The following is an 18,903-nucleotide window of genomic DNA, read 5'->3' as shown; positions in this document are numbered from 1 at the left end:
GCTTTGGCAGCACATATACTAAATATAAGAACATGGTACAGTGTGAGGAAGCCTGGTACAGCAAAGGGGGAAAATAATCAGTGACTACTAAACCCACCTACTAGAACTGGCTCTCCTGGGCCCCCAGAACTAGCCCGGCTTGTTCCAGCCAGAGCTTTGCTTTGGTAAAGAGCCAACATTCATTGCCACCACCACACATACCCCAGACTTCTAGGGAAGGCTGGGGCCTGGAGTTCTACAAAACCTAAGTCAGGAACAGTGACCAGGCAAGACTTCGCGTGCGAGTTTTGGTTTGCAACTTCTGAAAACAGCCGCTGGCCCAAGTTGAGATGGCCACAGTCCTTCCAGACTGCTAGCGCCCGTCCGTCCCCTTGCAACAGGCTGCGGTCGCGAGTGTGGCCCTGCACGCCAGCGCCCATACATCTGTGTGTGCACGTCCTCCCGGATGCCGGTGTACCCAGCTGGGGTGCCCAGTCTGCTGTCTGCTCCCTCCCATCTCCCGTTTCCCCAGTCAACCTGCTCTCCTTACCGGCTTGAGTTGCCCTTTGGGAAGGGGTGGCTGTACTGCAGACTGAACCGAAGGCTTTAGCACTGAGCTACATCACCAGCCTTTTTTATTTATTTTATTCATTCATTTAATTTTGGGGGGGGGGGTTGGTACCAGGGATCGAACTCAGGTCCTTGCGCTTGCGCAGCAGGCGGTGAAACCACTGAGCTAAATCCCCGGCCCTAATTTTTATTTTTGGTACCAGGGATTGAACTCGGGACCTTGGGCTTGTGAGTCCGGCAGTGGCACCACTGAGCTAAATCCCTGGCCCAACCCTTTTTATTTTTTAAATTTTGAGTCAAGGTCTTGCTAATTTGCTAAATTGGCCAGGCTGCACTTGGACGTGTAGCCTGCCTTGGCAGAGCCCTGGGATCGAAGGTGTGCACCACCACGCCTGGCTCTACCTTTTATTCTTTTTTTTTTTTGAGGCAGGATCTCCCTACATAGCTCAGGCTGGCCTGGAATTTACAGTGATCCTCCTGCTTCAGCCTGCCAAGCGCTGGGATTACAGGTGGGTGCCACCACACCCGGCCGCTACCTTTTACTCTCTCAGCCTTTCTGAGGTGGCTGGGGATAACAGAAGTGAGCAAATCACACCCCAGCTGTCTGGGATTTCCATTCTGCCGTGAGAAGACCAACAACATAGGCTGGATAAAAACTGAAGAGGTTAGGGGAGGAGACCCAAGGGCTGCCTGGTCTGTCTGTCCTCTCAGCTGCCAAGACCCCCTTGACCTCCGGTCCTCACTCAGAGCGACTCCTCAGGCAGTGCAGAGAGGATGTCAGCTCTTAGGAAGGTGAAGCCCACAGCCTGTACCAGTGACCTTGCTGTTAGGAAGTGCATTACTTTGGTTGGAACAAGTGCAGCCTGGGAGCCGGGTAGTGTCAAGCAGTGTATTTTGTTTCTGTCCTATAGATTTTTTTTAGGGGGTGGGTACCAGGGATCAAACTCGGGTCCTTTTGCTTGTGCAGCAGGTGACGAAACCACTGAGCTAAATCCCCAGCCCTGTTCTATAGATTGTTTTAAATTTGTGAAATAGTTTTAAAAACAACTTAATTGAGGGCCGGGGATTTAGCTCAGTGGTTCTGCCGCCTGCCTCGCAAGCGCAAGGACCCGAGTTTGATCCCCGGTACCAAAAAAAAAAAAACAAACCAACTTAATTGAGATATGATTCACATACCATTCCATATAATTCACCCAGTTGTGTTTTGGTTTTGGTTTTTTGAGACAGAATCTTGCTATAAAGTTCAGACTGGCCTTTAACTCATTATGTGGCCCAGTGATCCTATCTCAGCCTCCCCAGTGCTGGGACTGTCACCATGTGCCACTATGCCTGGATCCACCCAGTCTTTTATAACCAGTTTCTTGGATTGAGCTCAGTGGTGCTGCCACCTGCCTTGCAAGCAGAAGGACCCAAGTTCGATCCCCAGTACCAAAAAAAAAAAAAAAAGAAAATATAACCGGTTTCTTGGCACTATGGTTTCAAGTTTCACCCACATTGTAGCTTAACTTGTTTATTTTTGTTTGTTTGTTTTTTGCTTAAGTTCTTTTATTGGTACATTTCAGGTATACATTTACATTTATCATTGGGTGTTTGTACTGTACATGACTATCTTGGTTCTTTTTTTTCCCCCATTCCCTGTGTGCCCTTCCCTATTTACAAAGACTTTGTTTCCATTTTTCCCTTTTCTCATCATTTTTTCTTTCCCTTCTTTCCTTTCCCCTTCCCCTCCCACCACCCCTACACCTTTGGACCTTTTCTTCCTATTTCAAATTATCAATTACTCATTTTAATCATTTTAATCCTTATTTACACTTTCAGTTTCTCACACCAGAGAAACTATTTGGTATTTACACAATTGTGTCCTATTTATTTCACTTAAGAGTGTGGCCTTGGGGCCGGGGATTTAGCTCAGTGGTTCCACTGCCTGCCTTGCAAGCACAAGCACCCAAGTCTGATCCCCGGTACCAAAAAGAAAAAAAAAAAGAGTATGGCCTCTATATGCATCCATTTAGCTATAAATGTCTCTAGTTTCTCGTTCTTTATGGCTGAGTAGTACTCCATTTTATAAAAAACCCACATCTTCTTTATCCAGTTTCCAGTTGATGGGCACTTGGGCTGTTTCCAAGCTTTAGCTATTACAAACTGTGCCACTATTGGGCCGGGGGTTTAGCTCAGTGGTTCCAGCACCTGCCTCACAAGCGCAAGGTCCCGAGTTCAATCCCTGGTACCAAAAAAAGAAAAAAAAAAAGCTGTGCCTCTATGAACATGGGTGCACATATATCACTGTGCTATGATTCTAATTCTTTGGGGAAGATAACCAGCAGGGGGATAGCTGGGTCAAATGGGACCTCTAGCCCTAGTTCTTTGAGGTATCTCCATACTGACTTCCACAGTGGTTGCACCAGTCTGCGCTCCCACCAACAGTGGAGAAGGGTTCCTTTCTCCTCTTGTTTTTATTGCCAAATAATACTCCATTATGTGGATATATCACATTTTGTTTATTCCTCAATTATAAACACTTATGGTAGGTTATTATAAATAATGCTGCTACAGCTGGGTATAGTAACACCCACCAGTAATTCCAGTTACTCAGGAGGATGAGGCAGGAGAACTGCAAGTTTGAGGCCAGTCTGGGCAACTTAGACCCTACTCAAAATAATTTTTGTGGTCCTGCTGGTCAAACCCAGGGCCACTTAGCACTGAGCTACATCTCCAGCCTTTTATTTTTATTTTATTTTATTTTATTTTTTGGTACTGGAGATCGAACTCGGGTCCTTGCTCTTGCAAGGCAGGCAACAGAACCACTAAGCTTAATCCCCGGCCCAGCCCTTTTTATTTTTTGAGACAAGGTCTTGCTAAGTTGTTAAATTGCACGGGCAGGACTTGAATTTGTCCTCCTGCCTCTGCATGCCAGAATGGTTGTATTACAAAGCACACAGCATAGCTCCTGGCTTTAAAAACAAAGTATAGCATACACCTTGTACTGTAGCCTTACCAGTTACTTGTGAGGCTGAGGCAGCAGGATTGCAAGTTCAAACTCAGCCTGGGCCAATCAGTAACTTTACAAGATCCTGTCTCAAAAAAAAAAAAAGCCCAGCTGGGCATGGTAGCACATGCCTGTGATCCCAGCACTGGGGAGCCTGAGGCAGGAGGATCACCAAGAGGCCAGCCTGGGCTACACAGTGAGTTCAAGGCTAGCTGAACTACATAATGAGACCCTGTATCAAAAACCAGATTGACTAATTAATTAATTGAATTTAAAAATAAAAAGAGCTAGGAATGTAGCTCAGTGTGAAGACCCTGGGCTCAATGTCCTGTATGGCACAAAAATGAATAAATAAAAAGGGCTGGAAATGTAGCTCAGTGGTGGCCTGTTTGCCTGATATATAAAGGCCCTGTGTTCAATCCCCAGTACAACAAATGACAATGTCATGAATATGATACATAGTGTACTTTTTTTCCCCTGGTACTGGGGATCGAACTCAGGACCTTGCACTTTTCGAGGCAGGGGCGGTGCCACTGAGGTACATCCCCAGCCCTTCGTGTACACTTTTTGTATGAACGTGTTTTCAGTTCTCTTGAGTACAGACCCAGGGGTGAAACTGCTGCATCCTGTAACAACTGCCAGGCTCGGTTCCACAGTGGCTGCAGCACCTCGCATTCCTTCCAGCAGTGTGTGCAAAGTGTCAGCAGCTTCCCCAGCATTACCGAAGAATTCTGTAAGAGAACTTCCATCCCGTACCAAAAAAAAACACAAACTCCCGCTGGGCATGGTGACACACGCTTGTAATCCCAGGACTTGGGAGGCTGAGTTAGGAGGCTCACTATGAGTCTGAGGACAGCCTGGCTACATAGTGAGTTCAAGGCCAGCCTGAACTACAGAGCAAGACTCTGTCTCAACCCCATCCCCCAAAATAATAATAAACCAAACTTTTAGACCTGGGCGTGGTTGAGCACATCTGTAACCCTAGCACTTGGGAGGTTGAGGCAGGAGGATCTGTGGTTTGAGGCCAGTCTGGGCTACATAATGAGACCCTATCTCAAACAAACAAATAAATAATAACTGTTTTGTAACTCATGATAGAGCACTTGCCTAAAATGCAGGTGGCCCTGGGTTTGATCTCCAGCACTGAGGGAAAAAAATACTTTTTAGATAGTACAGAGTTCCCATTTACACTGTACCCAGCCACCTAACATTGTGTGGCACAACTGTTAAAATGCTCAACTGGAACAATGTTGTCATTAGCCAAAGTCCACTCACTCACCCCTTAGTGTTCACCCGATGTCCTTGGTTCTGGAACTGCCAGGATTATTGCATTATACTGAGTCTCCTCTCCTTAGGAGCCTCTTGAGATTATTTCCCAGATTTCCTGACTTTCCTTGTTTTGAGGATCTTTTTTTTTGGTACCAGGAATCAAACTTGGGACCTTGGACTTGTGAGGCAGGTGCCGGAACCACTGAGCTAAATCCCCAACCCTTGTTTTGAGGATCTTGATAGGCTTAGGGGAGAATTCTTTATGGTTTTTTGAGACGGGGTCTCCCTGTGTAGCCCAGGCTGGCCTTGAACTCATGGCGATGCTCCTGCCTCAGCCTCCTGAGTGCTGGGAGTACAGGCGTTGCACCTCCATGCCGAGCTAGGAGAGAGTTTGTGTGTGTGTGTGTGTGTGTGTGTGTAGTTGGGAATCTTACCTAGGGCCTCAAGCATGCCAGGCAAGTATTCTACTATTAAGCTGCATCCTCAGTCCCATCTTGACAGTTTGGAAGAGTACTGGTCCACAATTTTTTGGTTTTGTTTTTGTTTGCTTTTTGAGACAGGATCTCGCTATGCACTTGAGGTGATCCTCCTGCCTCAGCCTCTTGAATGTTGGAATTAGGAACCACCACACCCAGGGGGCCTTCTCACTGAGTTACGTCCCCTCGGATCCCTGCCCCCACCCCTTTTCCAGAGGATGGAGAAAAGAAGTCTTGCTAAATTGCCCAGGCTGGTCCAACATGCATTTCTGTGGCCTCAGTCACCCAGAATGCTGGGATTAGGAACCCAGACGTCTGCCCCTGGCTAAATTGTTCCAGTTTTATATTGGCATCTAAATCCCTTGACATAGCTCCATCCCTAGGGGAGAGGTGTTTCTAGCACTGAAACCTACTTTGTCCTGTTCATCCTTTTGTGTCTTTGGAATTTCTTGCAGCCACTACCTGCTACTAATGTAACATTAAAAAAAAAACAAAAAAACAACTGACAAAGTTTCTTTCCCTCGCTGGTGAACTTTACCTCCCCAGAGACACCTGTTCATTTCTTTTTTGTTTCTCCTGGAGAATTACAAACGTTTACATAGAGTACACAAGGTTCTGTGTCCTGGGACTGTTCCTCCTCAGCACACAGAAGAGGTCTACCCCCTACACAACAAAGCCTTTTCACTGAGATACAGCCCCAGCACTTTCTTTTTTATTTTGAGGCAGGGTTTTGCTAAATTGCCCAGGTTAGGCTCAAGCTTGCAAACCTCCTACCTTGGCCTCTCAGAGTGCTAGGATTACTGACAGGCACCACCGCAGCCAGCTCTACCTTCTTCTTTATCATTTGCATAGTATTCCATTGTAAGACAATGCCAACATATACATATTTAAGACATCTCTGCCCATAGACATTTCCATTCTTTCTAGTCTTCTACTAAAACAACATGAGCAAATACCCACATATCTGTACTCTTGAGCAAATACATCTGCACCATGAATTCCTACACACAGATTTGCACAGCCAGAGGATATGCTTTCAGGATTCAGGTGCTGGGCTGGAACAGAGCTCAGTGGTAGAGCCCTGGCCTAGAATGTGGTGTGCGCTGTGAGCACGTGCTGCACACGTTCGCCAGGTCCACTCGCCAGGAAAAAGCTTTGAAGGAAAAAGCTTTTGGTTGCTGCCAAATACTCTAGTTGAAAATGTATAGGGCTGGGGATGTAGCTCAGTGGCACAGGGCCTGGCTGGCAAGCCTGAGGCCCTGAGTTTGATACCCTGTACCCCAAAAAAAGGAAAGAAAAAAGAAAATGGTATAGCGGGGCATGGTGCCACACACATGCTCAGGCAGGAGGATTGCCGAGTTCAAGGCCAGCCTGGGCTGCATAGCAAGACCCTGTCTCAAAAAAATAAATAAAACAGAAAGGAAGAAAGAAGGAAAGAGAGGAAAGCTTCTGTGATTTGTATGTCTTAACTTTCACTTTAAACTGCATGAAACAAACTAGAATGAAAAAACTGGTTCTGTTTTCATTTTCTGAGAACTGTCTCCGAAGGTGTCAGGTCTGCACATGCTCTGCCACCCTGGTCTTCAGAGTCTTGGGCCTGGGGATTTAGCTCAGTGATTCCGCCACCTGCCTCAAAAGCGCAAGGTCCCAAGTTTGATCCCCGGTACCAAAAAAAAACAAAACAAAACACAAAACCAGAGTCTTTACAGCCTGTGTTTTGGCCCCAGTAAAAGCTACTCCCTCAGGTAGTCCATCCACAAATATTTATCAGTCTCCTGCTGCACATCAGGCTCTGCCTCAGTAACACGGCAGTGAATAAACTGTGGCGGGCCTGGCTCAGAAGTAGAGTGCTCAGCATGTGCCCTGGGTTTGATCCCCACCTCTGCTTAAGGCACAAAGATGGGAGGCTGATGCAGGGGGATCACCTGAGGCCAGCCTGAGTTCAACTACTTAGGGAGACCCTGTCTCAAAAAACAAGGCAAGAAGGGCTGGGGATTTAGCTCAGTGGTTCCGGCCCCTGCCTTGCAAGCGCAAGGACCCGAGTTTGATCCCTGGTACCAAAAAAAAAAAAAAACAAGGCAAGAAAAAACAACTTTTTTTTCTATAGTTTTGAGGACTAAACCATGGTGTTATGCATGCCAGGCAAGCACTCTACCACCGACCTACATCCTCAGCTTTTGAAAAGAAATATTTTTTTGTTTTTTGATACAGGGTCTTGCTATGTAGTTCAGGTGGCCTTGAATTCACTGTGTAGCCCAGGCTAGCCTCAAACACGTGGCAAGATCGTTCCGCCTCAGCCTCCCTAGTGTTGGGATTACAGTGCACCACCATGCCCAGCTAAGGAATATTTTTTATATTGAGAAAAAGACAAAGATAATCTTTTCTGGGACATTAAAGTTTAGAAAGAGAAGACAAGCTGAGTGTGTAGCTCAGTGGTAGAGTGCTAGCCTAGCATGTGCAAGGCCCGGGTTTCATTCCCAGAGCCAATAAATAAATAATAAACAAACAAACCCAGAACTCTGGGAGGCTGAGGGAAGAGGATTTCAAGTTCCAGCCAAGATTGGGCAACTTGGGCTCTTAGTGAGACCCTGTCTCAAAATTAAAAAATATAAATGGGCTGTAGAGGTAGCTCAGTGTGAAGCCTGGGTTCAATCCCCAGTCCAGGGCTGGAGATTTAGCTCAGTGGTTCCACTGCCTGCCTCTCAAGTGCAAGGACCCGAGTTCTATCCCCAGTACCAAAAGCAAACAATCCCCAGTCCAAGTGATAATAGTAATAATAATGAAGAAAGAGAAGATGAAGGAGAGGAAAGAGGAGAGGAAGAAGCGGCAGCCACAGCAGCATTTAGCTCAATGGCATGTGCCTGCCTCGAAAACACAAGGCCTTGAGTGCAATCCCCGGTACTGAAAAAAAAAAAGAAAAGACTACTGCCCAAAAACCTTTGTGTCATAGCAGGAAGACTAGAATTAAACAAAATATATCCGCAGAGATCTACTGAATAAACTAGTACAATCATCAGTGGGGTAAACATCACTGGGCTGGCCCAGGGGTAGTGGGGCACTCCTGTAATCTTCGCATTTGGGAGGCTGAGGCAGAAGGATTGCAGTGAGTCTGAGGGCAGCCTGGACTACACATTGAGTTCAAGATCTGCCTAAACCACACAGCCAGACCCTGTCTCAAAGCAACAAAGTGTGTAGGACTAGCCTAGCACGTGAGAGGTGCTGGAATCAATCCCCAGCACGGCCTCCCTTAAATCCCCAGAAGTTAAAGGAAGAACCCAAAACTTTGTATATAGTATAATTTGCTACCAATCGTACTAGAAAGCTACACTTGGGGCGCTGAGACAGAAGGATTTTTTTGAGCCCATGAATTTGAGAACAGCTTGCTTGGGCAGCATAGTGAAACCCTGTCTCAAAAATAAAAACAAGGACCAAGATGCATTATGTAAAGGTACAATTCCCAATGAGAAATGTAATCGTGTTGTATACCTAAAATGTACCAATAAAAGAATTTAATTAAAAAATAAAAATTAAAATAAATAAATAAATAAATAAAAACAAGGGCTGGGGATTTAGCTCAGTGGTTCTGGTGCTGGCCTCAAAAGCTCAGGGTCCTGAGTTTGATCCCCAGTACCGAAAAAAAAATAAAAATAAAAAAAATTTTAAAAAACCAAATATGTAAATATGCTCAGTGTTGGTATGGCTCAGCAGTGCAGCACCAGCACACACTTGGGATGTGCAAGGCCCTGGGTTCAACCCCAACGCACGGGAACACACGCACACCCCCCCGAAAAGAGAACCAAGGAAAAAGAAAAGAAAGCAATTCCATGAGAGGGCCAGGGATTTAGCTCAGTGATGATGCCGCCGCCTGCCTTGAAAGCAAAAGGTCCCGAGTTCGATCCCGGATACCGAGAACAAAGAGAGAATCTATTTTATGCGCGAGCATCTGAGGCACAAAGGTGAAAAGCACTCCCCTAAATTTGGTGAAAAGATTCACGATGGGCAGAGTGGGGGCCTGGGCTGCTGGCTCTGGTGTAAAGCTGGTCACGTCGCCGTCAAAGGGACCAGGCCACAGACTTCGCCGACAGACAGACGTGCAGACGAAAAAGGCCTCCCTGGGCGGCGATCAGAAGCGCACTGCCCCACCGACGCCCGAGACCCCGAGAACTTCGGAAAGGGAGAAACCGGTGAATGGGGGTGAGCGCCGCACTCGCACCCAGCTCCACGTTGTCAGCTGACATCCAGGACCTGGGCCGCAGCCCCGGGTTGGGTGCGGAGTTCCATCCCCGACGCAAACCAAACCAAACTGCCAGACCCTGTCAGATCCCGCGCGGCCGCCGGGCCGGGCAGAGGAGGTCTTCAAAAGATGCTCGTGGCCATGCGCAGGGCCTCACAGCGAACACAGTCATTATGTATTGCAAACATGTACTAATAACACTTTCAAACTAAAAAAATGAAATGTTAAAAGAAAATGTTAGGCGCTCTAGGGTGCGGGTTAGCGCAGGGGTAACAGGGACGGACGACGTCACCTGACACGATCAGTGTATCTCACCCCATCCTCCCCGCCGCACCCTAATCCGTGACGAGTGACTCAAAGTCCTTTAGACTCAGAGGCCTAAAGCTGGGGATCACAGTGGCACCGTGGGTTTCCAGGGGAAGATTGGAGGGACGGGGGAAGCAGAACTCTCCAGCCGTCTCAGGCGCGGGGCAGGCGCTGCCGAGAACCATGGCGACGCTTCAGGCACAAACAGGATTTCCGTGTGTGAAGACATTCACTACGAAGGTCGCCACTAAAACCTTAGTTTTAGGGCTAGAGAATGGGAAGGACTCAACAGTCCAAAATAGGAGACTGATTAAATAAAATTTTCAAGGGAAATGCAAATCAAAACTACAACCAAGAGAAGTCACACACATCTGTAATCCGAGCACTCAGGAGGCTGAGGCAGGAGGATCTCTGAGTGAGTTTGAGGCCAGCCTGGGCTGCATAGTGAGTTCAAGGTGAGCTACATAGTGAGACCTTGTCTCGGGGGGACGGGGGGGGGCGGGGGCGGGCAACGACATAGCTCTGTGCAAAGGCTCTAGGCTCAATTCTCAGTACTGAAAAATAAATAAATGGATAAAATTTTAAGTCACAAATTGGAAGAGACATTACTATTACATATAATTAAAAAATATATATCAAGGGCCAGCGATTTAGCTCAGTGGTTCCACCCCCTGACTGGCAAGCACAAGGTCCTGAGTTTGATGCCCAGTAACAAAAAAAAAGTCTAAAGGCCTCCAAAGATCAATGAAGGTCAATGAATCAAGGAAACAAGCAGGAGGGAAGGGCTGGGGATGAGTCTTTGTGGCAGAGTGCTGGCCTAGTGGGTGTAAATCCCGATTCAATCCCCAGAGCTTGTTGATTGGTGGTATTCATGACAGAGGAACAATCTTCATATTTTTGTCTGTTTGGCTGTGACAGGATTTCCCTATGTAGTCCAGGCTGGCCTTGATCTCCTGGTGATCCTCCTGCCTCAGCCTCCTGAGTGGTAGGATTACAGGTGTGCCACCACGCCCGGCACAATCTTCATATTCTAGTGGCTGCGTTAGAGATGGGTACATGTTCTTTGGGAAGCAATATTTAGTGTCTATGGAAATCTTAAAAAGTACCTACTCTTTGGGCTGGGGATTTAGCTCAGTGGTTCTGGCGCCTGCCTTGCAAGCACAAGGTCCCAAGTTCGATCCCTGGTACCAAAAAAAGAGAAAAAAAAATATTTTAATAGTCCATAAATTAAAAGAAGCAATATGAAGTAACTGAAAAAATATTTTTAAATATAGAAGAATATAAAGGAAAAACCTTTTTTATTTTTTTCATCTTTTGTTTGCTTTGGTTTTTGAGACAGAGTCTCACTATGCATTCAGGCTGGCCCCAAACTCACAGCGATCCTCCTGCCTCAGTCTCCTGAGTGCTGGGATTACAGGTATGCACCACCACACCTGGCTCATTTTTTTCATCTTTAATAAGACAGTCACATTTACCAATTTGGGGCTGTGGTGGCGAACTTATGGCACATGTCCCACAGTGGGATGTTTGTTATGACTGAAAGCTCTAAAAGGTTCACCATCACTGGTTTAGGGTATATTTTTTCCACACTTTTTGATCTTTTGTTTAGATTTTTTTTTAAATTTTTTAAATTTTAATTTTAATTTTTTTTTGGTACTGGGGATTGAACTTGGGTCCTTGTGCTTGTGCAGCAGGTGGCAAAATCACTGAGATAAATCCCCGGCCCTTAGATTTATTTTATTTTATTTTTTGGTACTGGGGATCAAACTTGGGACCTTGCACTTGGGAGGCAGGCGCCTGAACCACTGAGCTAAATCCCCGGCCCTAGATTTTTTTTAATACAAAATGGAATTGTATTATAATTTTTGTGGGTGTGCTGGAAATTAAACCCAGAGTCTTTGCACTGTGCTACATCCACAGCCCTTTTTTTTTTTTTTTGGTACTGGGGATTGAACTCAGGACCTTGTGCTTGCAAGGCAGGCACAGTGCCACTGAGCCTAATCCCCAGGCCCCTTTCTTATTTTTTATTTGGAGACCCTGCTAAGTAAGTCACTAAGTTGCCCAGGCTGGAGTCCAACTTGCAATCCTCCTGCCTCAGTCTTCCACAGTGCTGGCATTACAGGTGCGCACCACTACATCTGGCCATCATACATGATGTCAGTGCTAACTACATACCTATGGGATCATTTGTTTCTAAAACTGGAAATAGGGCCTGAGATTTAGCTCAGTGGTTCTACCACCTGCCTCACAAGCAGAAGGTCCTGAGTTTGATCCCCGGTACCAAAAAAATCCCCTGGAAATAATTGTACTTTTTTTGATTGTACAAATGTGATTCATGAAAAATTTTGTTTTGCTTTTTTTGAGACAAGGTCTTGCTATGTAGTCCAGGCTGGCCTTGAACTCACTATGTAGTCTAGCCTGGCCCTGAACTTGTGGCAATCCTCCTCCCTCAGCCTCCTGAATGCTGGGATTACAACTGTGAGCCACACATCCAGCCCATCTCCAGACCTTTTAAAATTTTTTTTAGCAAGTACTCACTAAGTTGCCTATGCCAACCTCAAATTTGTGATTCTCATGCTTTAGCCTCTCAAACCACTGGCATTGCATGACTGTGCCATCACACCCAGTTAGACCTGGGTATGTTAGGCACAGTAGTTAGGAGCACAAATCTGTCTTCCTAGGTTCAAGTTCCTGCTCTGTTTCTTTCCCGCTGTGTAACTTGGGACACTTTACTTAGCCACCCTTCTTACCCTGCAAAAGTAGGGTGATAATGTATTTACTAGGGTTTTTGTGAGAACTGAATTCATTTGTGTAAAAACACAGGTTAGTGCTTAGTATTTGTTGTTGTTATTGTTATTATTATTAGATTTAGTACTGGGAAATGAACCCAGGGCAGGCCTTTGAACTGAGCTACATCTCCAAGTCTTTATGTTCTTTGTTTTGAAAAGTGCTACGTTGTATAGCATGGATTTGAGTTGAAATCCTCTGGCCTCAGTCTCCCAGGGTGCTGGGATTACCAGCGTGTGCCTCCACATCCTGCTGAATTAGCTTTTTGGGTGAACTTAGCACGGGGTTACTGCTGTCATGCACACACGCACCCTCAACCAGGACCCAGCAGCTGGTATTTCCCACGTGCCCGGCACTGCCCAGATGATCAGTGCAGACACCTCCACTAACACAAACCAGACAGGTGTGAACTGGGGAGACCTTTCCCCGGGTTACCGTGCTGAGGAGCAGAAGACACAGCTTGTCTCAATCCGTTGTACCTGCAGGCTGAGAAGGCTCCAGGAACTCACACCCACCCTGAGGAGGTGCGAGGTCTAAGTGGGGGATGGAGGAAGGGATGTGAGGGGGCTCAGGTGGAGAAAGCTGTGGAGGAACAGGTCACAGAATAGTCCAGTGGTTTACCATGTGGGGAACTGGGGGTCTTGGGGTTTCCTGTGATTCCAGAAAGGACCTAAGAGTGACACCCACACTTGAAGTTAGAAAAAATTTCTTTCCCTGGTTGCCGTATGGAGAACTTCAATGACACCTCCAAACTCCTCTCCCCAGCTCTGACGCCAGGAGCCTCCCTCTGCCCCAGTGTTGGATGTTAGACTCTCCAGCTTCTGCTGTTTCTCACGTTGGAATGGAAACCCACAGGAACTAGGACTTTGGTGGGTGGGAGGTACTGGCCACAGGGCGATTAGTGGGAGGCCAGGGGACACTGCCGTGAACCCAGAAAGGTTACCTGCCAGAGGACTGGAAGCAGGTGTCTGAGCCCCGCGTGGTGGCCACTGCCTGTGACCTCAGCATCCTTGAGGAAGGAGGCTCAGGACTTCAAGGTCAGCCTGGCCTACACAGTGAGACCCTATCAAGCAAGCAAACAAGGAGGGAGGAAAGGAAGGAAGGAAGGAGATGGAAGAAGAAAAAGGACAGGAAGAAAGAAAGAGGAAAAGTAAGGGAGCAGAAGTTTTATTTGCACGTCACTTTACCTAAGAGGGACTGAGAAAATGTCCATTGTGCATACCAAAGAAGAGGGCAGGGAGGCTGTGAGACAGAACAGTAGAGGGGAGGGAGCTAAAAAGCCCGACTGACCAGCTGGTTCTTGGGACTGTCACTGATTACAAATCATCAAGGGCTTAGGGTGGATGTTGATGGAGCTGGAAAGAAATGGATAGAAGGGAGAAATATTTAAGATGTGAAGCTCTGGGTCCCCTAGATCTCTTCAGTGCCACACACCCACACATGCACGCGCGTGCACACACACACACACACACTTGCCTGGATGGGGACCACAGACACCCATTTCTGGCTATGGTGATGCCATCTCCTCAGAAGTGGGTCAGAGGAACAGATGTTATGTTTCAGATCCCGAGTTTTCATCTGGACCTGCGAATTCAAGGTTCCTGGGGGGGGGGGGTTCCTGCAGGCAAAATATGGGACTTAGAGGGGAACCCATGTTCTGAGCCGGGGACAGTCCTTGGGAGTCATTGGCTTGAAAGATGATAATCAGAATGCATGGGGATAATAAGTTACTGGAGGCTGCGAGGTCTTTTTAGGCCCTTCCGGGATCTTTCTAGGCAAATACGAGAAATGCTCATATGCAGATGGTTTTGGGTACAGCCTGACTTGCTCACCTCACCCAGAACCCGAACATCGCTTTGTCCTACAGAACACGTCGGATATGAGAGGACAGTTGAAAGAATCCTTAGTCACCCCAACAAATGACAGAAGTGTCTGGGGCGAGTCCCCTGTAAGGCTGAGAAGGAGCGAGCAGGAAGGGAGGAGGAACCTGGGAACCACTGGCCTCACAGAGGTGACTGAAGGGCTGTGGAGAGGGGCATCTTCACAGGCAGCCAACCCTCTAGGGTCAGCCAAGTTGTGCTAATTCTTCCTCTGTAGTTTCTCTCTCCATCTCCACTGCCACCTTCTGGCTGTGGCCCCCACTGCACCTGGGTGCTGCTCCTCCCCTTCCCGGTCTCCAGCGTTTCAGCCGTCCTTGCAGCCATCCCAAGTTTCCTGTTAGACCACTCTTCTTCAGAATCACGCCCCCTCTCCTCAGCAGCTTGGTGTCTCCCCATCGCTTCTGAAAGAACAGCCCACATGCAGCCTGTGCAGACTGGGGCGTGGTAGCACAAGCTTGTGATCCCAGCACTCTGAGGCTGAGGCAGGAAAGGTGCAAATTTTAGAGCAGCCTGGGCTACACAGTGAGTTCAAGGCTGGCGTGGACTACATAGCCAGGTAAAAAAGCAAAGCGGGCCGGGGATTTAGCTCAGTGGTTTTGCTGCCTGCTGCTCAAGCGCAAGGACCCGAGTTCGATTCCCGGTACCAAAAATTAAAAAAAGAAAAAAGAAAAGAAAATACTGGATCTATTTGCCACTCCACCCAACATTGTTGAGGCTGTGCCATCTGCCTGGAATACCTACCTTTATGCCTAATTTTTTTTTTTTTTTTTTTGGTACTGGGGATCAAACTCGGAGCCTTGTGCTTGCCAGGCCAGCGCTGGAACCACTAAGCTAAATCCCAGGCCCCATGCCTAATTTTTTAAAAACATTTTTTTTTTCTGCTACCAGGGATCGAACTCAGGACCTTACACTTTCAAGGTAGTCATGGTGCCACTGACCTACATTTCCAGCCCCTCGTGCCTAATTTTTTTAAAGATAGGGTCTCACTATGAAGCCCATATGGGCCTTGAATTCTTTTTTGTTGCTTTTTTTGTATTTTGAGACCATCTTGCTATTTAGTTTAACTGGCTGGCCCTGAACTATGTAGTTCAGGCTGGACTCGAACTCCTGCGATCCTCCTGCCTCAGCCTCCTGAGTGTGTTGGGATTACCGTCACACTGGGCTTGTTTTTTGAGACAAGGTCTCACTATGTAGTTCAGATTGGTCTTGAACTCACTATTTAGCCCAGGTTGACCTGGAACTTGCAGCCATCCTTCTGTCTCAGCCTCCTGACTGCTAAGATTATTGGCACGAGCCACTATGCCAGGTTATTTTTTTTGCACTACTGGGGATCAAACTCAGGGCCTCATGGCCGGGATGTAGCTCAGTGGCACCATGCCTGCCTTGCAAGCAAGGACCCAAGTTTGATCCCCAGTACCAAAAAAAAAAAAACTCAGACAGATGAGACAAATGTGTGAGTTTGCCCAGTGCAAGAGGACTGGGAATGGTGGGAGCTGACCTTGACTTGGACACCTCATTCTCCTTCTGGAAGCAGCAATGACACCTAGAACATTAAAACACTATGTAGGACCAGGGATGTAGCTCAGTGGCACCGCACCTGCCTGGCAAGTGCAAAGCCCTGAGTTCAATCCCTGATGCTGGGGGGCAGGGGGAGACACTGACCCAACAAACCACAACACTATGTAAATGTGGTTGGTGTGATAGCGGCTTGGTTAAGTCTCTACTCCCAGTTACTAGGGAGCCTGAGGCAAGAGGATCACAAGTTTCTGGCCAGCCTGGGAAACTTGGTCACCTTGTCTCAAAAATTAAAAAATAAATAAATAAAAATAAAGGCTGGGGATGTGGTTCAGTGATAAAGCACTCCTGGATTCAATCCCTAATACTGGGCTGGGGGTACAGCTCAGCAGTATGGCACCTGCCTGCCGAGCGCATGGTTTTGAGTTTGATCCCCAGTACCAAAAAAAATAACAACAAAAAAATAAAAAATAATCCCTAGTACCGCTAAAACAAAAACACTGTAAAGCACACGAAGGTTAAACTTGACCTTAAGATCATTAAGTTTGAGACAATAAAAGATATGCCTCGCAAGTGCAAGGTCCCAAGTTCGATCCCCGGTACCAAAACAAAGAAAAAGAAAAAGATATGTCCCAAATATATTCTGCACTTGGGTGGTTCTTTAGAGCTTTTGAAGCAACTTTACATCAGCAACTCTGTCCCCACTTTACAGATGAAGAGACTGAAGCTCAAAGAGGTGAAGTGAACTGCTCAGGATTGCATAGCAAGAGATTAGTAGCATAAGGTTAAGGTTAGGTCCCACCCAGTCAGACTCTGGCCTGGCCTCCACCCTTCTGAGGGTGATGGGGAAGGGTGTAAAGAATATGAGCATCACTCACTTTTCTTCTTCTTCTTTTTTTTGAGACAGGGTCTCGGTATGTAGTCCAGGCTGGCCTTGAACTCACAGCCATCTTCCTGCCCCAGCTTCCTGAGTGCTGGTAGTGTCCCGAAGCCTGGCTTCATTTTTCATTCAACGAAGACTTCATTTGTAAAATGAACCAACAATCCCTTCTTCCCACAACTGAGCTGTTGTTCTAAGGGGAGCTGAATGAAAACTCTTTCAGGGTCTCACAACCCTGTGTCCTAGGCAGAGCACCTCCTCCTGGCTTGGTTATGAGCGTTTGTTTGTAAGATGGAGAACTGTTTGGAGCATTGTTAAGATTCAAAGGTAATAAAGACACAAAATAGCCTCAGTAGAAAGTAGCGGTCATTGTTCTACTCTGGGGTGGGGTTCCCGATTCTGCAAGGGGCTCTTAACCTAGAAAGTTTGCGAACAGACGGCATAAACTGCTGGGTGCCGCCGGGAAACTGTCCTCACATAAAACGGGGCTGGCCGGGAAGGCGCGGCGCCATGGAAATTAGAAGACCCCGGTTCCATGGCTAACTGGCTTCCCCTAAGTGGGGGATCTGTTAAAAAAGCGGGGTGGGAAGACGGTGGTCCGAGTCTCAGGCAAGGCTCACCCCAAGCGAGCCTCAGACCCAGGGTTAAAAGGGCTCAGGAGCGCGGGCCGCACGCAGGGCGAACTACGCCTCCCAGTGTGCTCCGCGCGCGCGCCAGCGTCTTACACCGACACGTGACCCCTCACTGTCTCTCGCGAGAGGACGGGCCGCGACGGCGGTAGTGTTAGCCAGCCCTGGTGGTTGTGGTGGTGGTGGTGGTGGTGGTGGTGGCGGCCGAGGCGCCGGCGGCCATTTTGGGGAGGCCTCGGCAGCGGTGGCGGCGGCGGCAGCAGCTTGCTGAGAATAGCGTCTGCCTTCTTCCCAACTCACTGCCCGCGACTCTGTGCCGAGGAGGCAGTGCAGGAAAGGCGGTGGCAGTAGCCGCGGTCCCCAGGGGAATTTAAAGGCCGTGAAGGCTGCGGCCAAGAGGGGGCCCTCCCCCCTCCTCGGCGGGAGGGGTGGTGGTGCGCACGCCCCCGAGGACGCAGGTAAGGAGAGGGAGATAAGATGGCGGACGTTTCACAGTCCCCCGCCCCGACAGGGGGCTGCGCGCGCATCTTTCCTCCGCCGCCTCCCTCCCACCTTCCCGGGGTGCTGCGCGCGCACCTCCAGCCGGGGCCCCGGGGCCGGTGCGCGAGGCTGTCGGCGCGCGCCCATAGAGACAGACGGGGCCGAAGCCGGCCGGCGCCGAGCCCAGCGCGGCACTGCTCCCTCCCGCCCTTCTGCGCACGCGTGCCCGAGCCAGCGAGCCCTGAGAGAACGGACCCAGGTGGGCTCCTGCCCGCCCACTGCACCAGTCACTCCGGGCGCGCGGGAAGGGGGGCGTGGGACGGGTCGTGGCGCGCGCCCACCGCATCTAGTCGGGCCCGGACCTGCCACAGGAGCCCACCCTCTCCGAGCTTCTCGTGGCCTGGTGATGGCGGGCCCTGGGCGGGCATGGGCCGGGGCCTTCGCGGTCCCGCACCCCTCGTGTGCGTGGGCTCGGGCTCTGGCGGGAGCCCCCGGGCCGTGCGCGCTGCCGGCTCCCTCCGCCCTGGCCGCGCACGCGCGGCCCCTCCCCCACCGGCGCGCACGTTGGGTGGGGCGGGAGCCCGGGGGCGGGGCTTGTGGGCCGGTGGCGACTGGGGCGGAGGTCAGGGGTCACGCTGGGTCAGTCCGCGGGGAGGGCTCGGCCGGGCCGGGGAAGTAAAGCCCGAGGTCAAGAGTTCAGGCTTCTTAGGTCGGCTAGCCCAGGTCCTGGGGATTCTGTGGAGGAAGAATCAAAGGAGAAAGAATCAGAAAATTTTGTGGAAGAATCGAAGGCTGCTTGGCGGTTAAGGAATTTCCTTAAACACTGCGGAAACACTTCCGGGCTCCCTCTCCGTTAACCCTGCCCGTTTCCGGCGCGTGGTTCTTCCCTGTATGGCCATCCTCCCATCTGAC

General features: G+C 48.9%; 1 protein-coding gene and 1 pseudogene across 5 annotated transcripts in view; one reads left to right on the top strand and one right to left on the bottom strand.

Annotated features, from left to right (window-relative positions):
- Positions 1-9,190: 9,190 nt before the first annotated feature.
- Positions 9,191-18,515, bottom strand: LOC110344202 (uncharacterized; annotated as a pseudogene). Its single transcript, XR_015450355.1, has 2 exons — positions 14,084-18,515; positions 9,191-13,962 (listed from the first exon to the last, which is right to left on the bottom strand). The product of XR_015450355.1 is annotated as an uncharacterized LOC110344202 (transcript).
- Srcap (Snf2 related CREBBP activator protein) overlaps positions 17,799-18,903 on the top strand; it is a 44,300-nt gene continuing 43,195 nt past the window's right edge. For 3 of the 4 annotated variants that reach the window (XM_004856180.4, XM_004856181.4, XM_004856179.4), the window contains exon 1: positions 17,799-17,969. The gene's annotated coding sequence lies outside the window, so the exon portion shown is untranslated. Of the gene's footprint in view, positions 17,970-18,119; positions 18,251-18,903 lie in introns of those variants that run through there. The other variant, XM_087208794.1, reaches the window with a different exon arrangement.

This window comes from Heterocephalus glaber, unplaced genomic scaffold, assembly GCF_053883595.1.
Source record: "Heterocephalus glaber isolate CG9 unplaced genomic scaffold, H.glaber_assembly_v1.0 deba00000943, whole genome shotgun sequence".
NCBI classification, from domain to species: Eukaryota; Metazoa; Chordata; class Mammalia; order Rodentia; family Bathyergidae; genus Heterocephalus; species Heterocephalus glaber.
Note: the sequence above shows the minus strand (reverse complement) of the source record. Positions and strands in the feature narration are given on the sequence as shown.